The following is a 7410-nucleotide window of genomic DNA, read 5'->3' on the forward strand; positions in this document are numbered from 1 at the left end:
GAGTTGAAAGGATGGTTGATGACGCAGAGGAAGAAGCTGGAGGATGAAGAAAGTTGCTCTGCTCCTGGTTGTTCTGGCAGCTACTTATTTTTTTCTCACACAGACTTCACCTCTTCTGGTTGTTGTGGTGGTGGTGGTGGTGGTGGTCCAAGCTTCCTGCAGGTGGTCCCGCACTTGTGGCCCAGTTACAGTTTAATGTCTGGGTCAGTGACGGAGATCCCCAGACTCTCTAGCTCATTCATGGCTGCTGATCCTTATTAGCCAGGAGGCGGAGTCTGTTGGTGACAGCTACAGATACCAGCTGGGGAGGTGGAGAGGGAGGTGATGCAGGTCACGATTTCCAAGTTGTTGCTGTGGTACAAATTTTAAAAAGGTCAATTCACAGAAAAAGGTAAAAAAAAATATGCAGATAATTTTGGTGTTGATAAAGTGTCCAAATTTTTCATAAACTAACAACAAACCAAAAAAATACAGCCAGCCAAAGAAGCAACAGGAGGAACATGAAGTCAGTCTAGGATTTAATGGCAAGACAAAGAAGAACTGTGAGAAGTCTCCAAGATCATTAAGGCCAAACTACTGAACTCTGGTCTCATCTGTCCATAGGACATTGTTCCACAAGTGTTGTTGTTTGTTCAGATGCAGTGTTGTGAACCTTGGTTGTGCTTCTAGTAGTCATAACACAGTTTAGGCCTGGACTGTCAGCAGGAAGGTTCTCCCTTATGAGCCGGGTCCTGCTCAAGGTTTCTTCCTGTTAAAAGGGAGTTTTTCCTGCCACTGTTGCTCTCAAGGGGGTTCAGGCTCTGGGTCTCTGTGAAGCACTTTGAGACAATTCTGATTGTAAACTGTGCTAAATAAATAAAATTGAATTGAATAGTCTTCTTCTAATTGTGCTGTCATATTAACATTTAACATGCTTGATGAGCCCTGTAGGCTCTCGGATGTAGCTCTTTTTGTATTTCTCTGATCATGCAAGCTTGGGGTGAATTTGCTGGAATGTCTTTGCTGGGTGAAAATTGACAGATGTCTTGAATGTTTTATACTTGTGAATAATCTTTCTAACTGTAGAATGTTGAACTCCATATTGTCTGAAAATGGTTTTATGACACTTTCCAGATTGATGTGCAGTAACAGTTGCTTTTCTCACACCTTCTTCTTCTTGGCTTCATTGGCAGAGGTCTGCACACCTCCCGATGATTAGCAGCACCTGCTGCAGCTCACCAAATTAAATCCTATGGAAGACGAAAGGGGATTTTTATTTTCTGAGGTTGCATTTGCCTGTTACTAATACATGTATTTTTTTTATTATACCGTTCATATAAGAGACAAATGCAAAGTGTAAGTTTTCCAGTTTTATTTCAAAGTCATGCCACAAGTTGACATTAAATACAAAAGAAAAAATAATAATTTCAGATCATAGCTATAAAATAACCACAGTGTAACCGAGAACCAAACTAACACGCATCGGAAAAAAAAACGCAAAGCTCACGCTGAAAAGAACACACAGACAAGCACACGGTACAGAACATACAGCACGGCTCTCTGATACCTAGCTATCAGTAAACATACCAGTTGGGAACGCAAAGGTATAGTGGATATATAAAATTAACAAGGTTATAAAATACTGATAAAAGATACTTGTTATAAAGACAGTAGCATCTTCTAGAAGAGTCACCATGCAGTAGGTATTCCAGTCTCCAGTTTAATAAACATCAGCAGAAAAATACAAGAAGAATCACAAGCTCATTCCTTGAGTGGGCCAGACTCGATCTCAGATAAAAATATCAGTGTGTCAAATTTCCATACGGTCTACATGATGCTGTCATCGAGAAAAACAAAAAACAAACAGGATACCTGGTGTACTCTCTCTGGTACACATGCAGCAGTATGCGAGTTGACAAAGCTAGAAGATCAGCAGAGAAGCGACTGTTCTGTATGGAACCGATAAATGATAAAACACATCACTTCAGTTTTGTCTCCCCACCTAATTTCTACTCCCATCATAGCTGGTGTGAAATAGAGGAGCAGCTAATCTGTCAGAACGTATGCTGTATGTTACAGGTGTGTTCACACTTAAGAGGTTAAGAGGGAAGTTGAAACACTGGGAATAAGTGAAGAAGTGGCCTCAGATAACAGTGGCTTCTGCTATTCACTCTTCAGTTCTGGTATGTATACAGGTCTTCATACTAGAGAGGAGGTCATAGGCTCAGGTCCTATCCTTTAAGTGACACCTAGAAATGTGTTTACAGCAATTTGGCCACTTGTTTTTGAGCACTTTTGGATAAAAAAAATGTTTCATCATTCGATTCATTAGCATGTTTACATAGCGAACTACTTCTCTGAAGTTATGCCAAGATATAGTGATCTCACAGTCAAGGAAGGGTTCTTATCAGGACAAAAGACCTTCAAATTCAAACAAGGACTGAACCCAACATTCAGACAATTTTCAAAGAAGCTTAATCTAAGCTCTACAAAAGCACCCGCATGTACAAAGATGGTGCAAAACAGTGATTACACAGACTTGACTGGCCTCTAAAAGATCAGCCTTGAAAAAGGTTTTACAAAGAGAAACACAGCTTATCTGTGTTGTTTCACTCATCGGCTCATCAAGTAACTCTTAGGCCACTTCTTCAGCTGAATTAATTTTGCCTCTGCAAGAGTTTTCTATTGATCTACAAGAGCGTCACTGCACAGAAGGCTGGACTGTCTGTAAGTTTCGTCGTGGGTCGAGGGTTCTTCTGATGATCAGCACAAAAGGTTACAGGAAATATATGTATATTTGTTTTTTGGGGTCCATTGAAAATAACTGGAACCATAACATCAATTCTCAAAATTACATTTTCCTTTAAAGGCACAATAGGCTACATCATCTACCTCACCCAAATCTCTTAAGGGAAGACACCTGTAGCATTGCTGACTTCGTCACCAGTTCATAACCAGAATATATGCTTAATATTTCACCTATCATGGAAGCAGGAACGAGCTGAATATTCATTGATTCCTCTGAGTATTCTTGCTGCCTCCTCTTAAAATGTCCAGGATATAAACATCCACCAAAACATGGATCCCACAGTCATCATAACTGATAAATCAGGGTTGCTGCTACTTTTATACACATACTGTATACTGCAAGTTACTGAATACAAAATATTAGAAAACTGGATACTGTTCTAATGCATGCAAGTGTGCAACAAAAGCCTTTTACTTCACACAGTATGTTTATCAAAGTAGCAACAGTGCAGATTATGTTTTTTTTTTTACGACACTCCGAGAACCAAAAATATATATTTTCTGTGATTTGTGATAGTGCGAGCAGATCTGAAGCGTATTTTTTTTTGCTACATGCACTGGCATTTTTGGATTCATACAAAAGTCACCACCGTTGTGAGCAGTTCTGTGTTCATTCGACTGGTTTTGTGTTCTTCAAACCTGCTTTGGCGAGGCCATGCGGAAAAATATGTACAGAAGACTGAAAAACTTCAGAGCAACTATCAAAAAAAAAAAAAAAACCAGTCAAGGTCCAGACACTCCAACCGAGCCTGGTTAGTCTAGTAGCTGGAGTGTTTGTGTATGTGTGTGTGTGTGTGTGTGTATGCACGTGTGTGTGTGTGTGTGTTAACAGTGAAAGCCATAACACTTTTGGCAAAGGATCACAATGTGCAACAATTACAATAGTAACCATAGCAACACAGTGAAACTCACTTCATGACGAAGGACGAAATAAAGAGGAACATGTAGCAAAGAACAAAACATCTTTCAAACTCTTCAACACTTCATCACCCACAATGCATCCCTTCACAACAGACCATTTGTCTTTTTGGCACTGCAGTGGCACACGAGCCTCGATAGGTTTTCACAGTGAGACTGACACACTGTCATTCTGGCTCCTTACTCTTTATGATTACTAGTAGGATTGTGAGCGGCACAGTGACTCAGAAGCCCAAATACTCCCAATACGTCAAAGCTGTCACACCGTGTGTCTGCTGTTATATTTCTGTGTCACATCCATACAAACAGGGAGAGGAGGGAGTAACACAAGTGGCCGCTGGCATCAGTTGAAGACAATAATCTATGACAACAGGAGGAAAGCTTATGTTGCAAATACACACAGTGTGGCACATTCATGAATACCAATTCACTTCTTGTCAGGCCTAACAAAATAAGCATCACATCCCACATATGTTAACTGTATTTATACAGCCAGAAAGTTCATTATGCAAATTAATTTTGCAGGTATTTGGTGAGTGAATAACAAAATTTTGACCATGAACGATAAATTTGTCTGCAGCAGGAGTAGAAATCTCAACCTTCTGGCAGCACAGATACTGGTTTCTACTGCTCTCTACCTATTATAAAGTATTGCGCCAAAAAAACGTTCCAAACAGAAATGTGGAGCATATTTTATGGTAACAGTGAGTCTCAAAGTATGTATTTATAGATTATGGAACACTATTGTACTGTAATCTAAACAAGATTGTGAACAATTTGTTCAGGATACACATTTGATATTCTTGTAAGAAAATAATTTGTCAAATACCATTTTAATACTAATTAAAACTATGAGAGAATCATTTTATGCTACCATGTTAGCTGCTATTTCCTAAAATTAGATTTTCATCACATGCATTTTTTTTGGAGACTAAACGTTTCCCATTAAGAATACTGTACTTGGTGAACTGCTTCACTGATTATGATGGCTGCCCAAACCTAGAACTGGCATTCATGAATGTACCACAGAGTAGTTATCAACATAAAGTCTTCATTAGACTAAACATTAGGGCCATAAATTTAGATATTGTAACACTTTTCGCTCCAGTGTAGTTAGGTGACAAGCTGGACTTTTTTAGTTCTGTTGTGTGAATGTTGTGTTCACAGTTTACTATTCAACACAGAGCTTGAGACCATGTAACAATCAAGACATCTGTTAAACACTGGTCCAATCCAGCTTCTGTCACTTAAGCAAGCTTTTTACTGGATTAAAAACTAGAAACTAAACTGTAAAAGTCAATTTGGAAACAGGTAACCAGACCAGCCATACACATTTACTTTTACAAGAATTCACAGCCACTTCCACTTGCCGACTGTAACAATTATAACCATCCATCCATCCATTTTTGTGCTACAGGGTCACAGGGAGGCTAGAGCCAACCCCTTAATTGGAGAGGCATCTGTCTGGTTGTTGCTCTGCCTACATCAAATACACTATTTCTCTGACTAGTTTTATGTGTACCCAAATTCCTCCAGAGGCCGTTTATTCTGTGTCTGATGGTACTGCACCCTTAAAATCCAACTCAAATCCTCAGAGATCAGACTAATTATTCTTGGTATAGAATAGAAAAAGAATTCGGATGGCTGGCAAGGAAACGGGTTAAAGTTCATGGGATATGAGTCATTTAAGATTCTGGAAGTACCATTTGAATATATTACTTTCCATAAAATCAGATGCCAGTTGCACCACACCTTGTATGATCTCCACCTTTGGCACTAATAAACTCTAACCATAAAAAAACCATCCTTCATCACTCGGTTAGCTATGTGAGGCCCGGCGTTACCTGAAAGGACGAACATATTCAGTAGTCAAAGATCTACACTTAACGAGTCGGGGAGCCAGGTTTCTTTCTTTTCCAACAAATTCCATGAATAAAAAACAAGCTGCGTCTCTCCACATACACTGCACGGTATAAAATTTCTAATACTGCCTTTCGGTGTAATGTTAGCAAACTCTCACGTTCTGTCAGACTAAAAACAAGAAAAGAGCACAGAGAGAGAGAGAGATAAATAGCACCTAAGTAGTAGTCTGCTGCTAATGCTCACCAGTGCTAGAGGCATAATGAATGTATCACTGTAATACAAGACGTAACTGTTTCAAACTGATTTATATGATCAGACCGACATGAGGTGCATTAGTGTAGACATGCTGACTGCTCGAACTAGCATTTCCAAGACTTTTCGAGATAGAAAGAATAAATATATATATTGTAACAATTGAACAGTACAATACAAGGCCATGAAAAATAACCCATGCAAGACACATTTATAAAGATGCTGTACACAAATATGTGTGACCAATTAAATGCCGTGTGTGACAGTTCAAGTAATGGAAAACAGCGCTAAAAAAAAAAACAAAAACAAGAAAAATAAGGAAAAAAAAGGACTTGATAGTTTTGAGATTAGTCCACTGTTTGTGTTACATTCAACGGAAATGTCTTGATAATAATAATTAACTTAAGTTCTTATTAAATAAGCAGAAAAGGTATAAACAAGACTTCTTAAAACTAGGATTGCACTGTTGAATAAACGAAGAAAAAAAAAAGGTTGTGATGTTTCCGTTTGGGCGTCTGTCACAAAACGCCCACTAGGTGCTAAAAGGTTAAAATAGATGGCCACATGATTGATGCAAGAAATGTCATCAGATAGATTACATTGTACCATTGTGTTGGTTCAATATGATAAACCATCCAATATCATAACAGTTCATCCATGTTGTTTTCCTGCTGCGGAGGCAAAGCCAGGACCAAGGCGATGGCACAAATTGTTTGGCAGGACGTCTTCTCTGCTAGCTCTCCGGCCTAACGGGTCTTTCTATCCCTCAAAACTAAATAAAGTGCAAGGTGTGTTGGTTCACACCTTTCCTAAAACCTTTTATCCTGGTACAACATAGTTAGATAAGATTCACAATCACTCCCCATGTACTCCCATTCAGAGCATTCCACACATTCATTCACCCACACAATCGCACTGTTAAACACACAGACACACTCACGCCTGTTCTGTGTCAACAGCAGAAGCACCGCCGTTGTCTTTCGGGATCACGTGGCGTGAGTCTTTGGCACGGGCCAGCAGACTCAAGACAGAGGAAGCGTCAGGCAGTGGTGTTGCCATTAAGAGATGATGTGGCACAGGGGGTGGTGGTTTGTAGCTAGGCTTAGGCCGGGCCACGCCGGGCCGGTCTGAAAGGGGCTAAGAGAGCGTAGGGCCTGGCTCATCTTTGGTCCCATAAAGCACTTGATTAATGTCAGGGTAAATCTTTGCACTCTGGGAAGGTGTACAATGGATGGGGGAGGGTGGCACTATCAGAGGCACCGGCTGCTAAGCTACGACTGGAGAGAGGTGCAGCACAGGCGAAGAGTTCAGTTTGTTTTTAAGCCATGCAGTTTGCAGATCGTCCATAGCAACCGGCAGTAAGTGTCTCAGGGTGTTTTAAATGGTACTAGTGATGGAAGACGGGAGGCAAGACTTCACACACGAGCGCACTCACAGAACAACACAGAAAAGCTCTCAGTAGAGGAAGAGAATAGCTGCTGTTGGCTTTCGTTTGTAAAGTCCACAGTGACAGACAGTGCTGCATGCTCTCCAAAGCACCGGCGAACTGCTGAAGACTTGAGGTGTCTGGGTGGGCCGACTGGGTGGGAG

Source organism: Parambassis ranga, chromosome 14, assembly GCF_900634625.1.
Source record: "Parambassis ranga chromosome 14, fParRan2.1, whole genome shotgun sequence".
Classification (NCBI taxonomy): domain Eukaryota; kingdom Metazoa; phylum Chordata; class Actinopteri; family Ambassidae; genus Parambassis; species Parambassis ranga.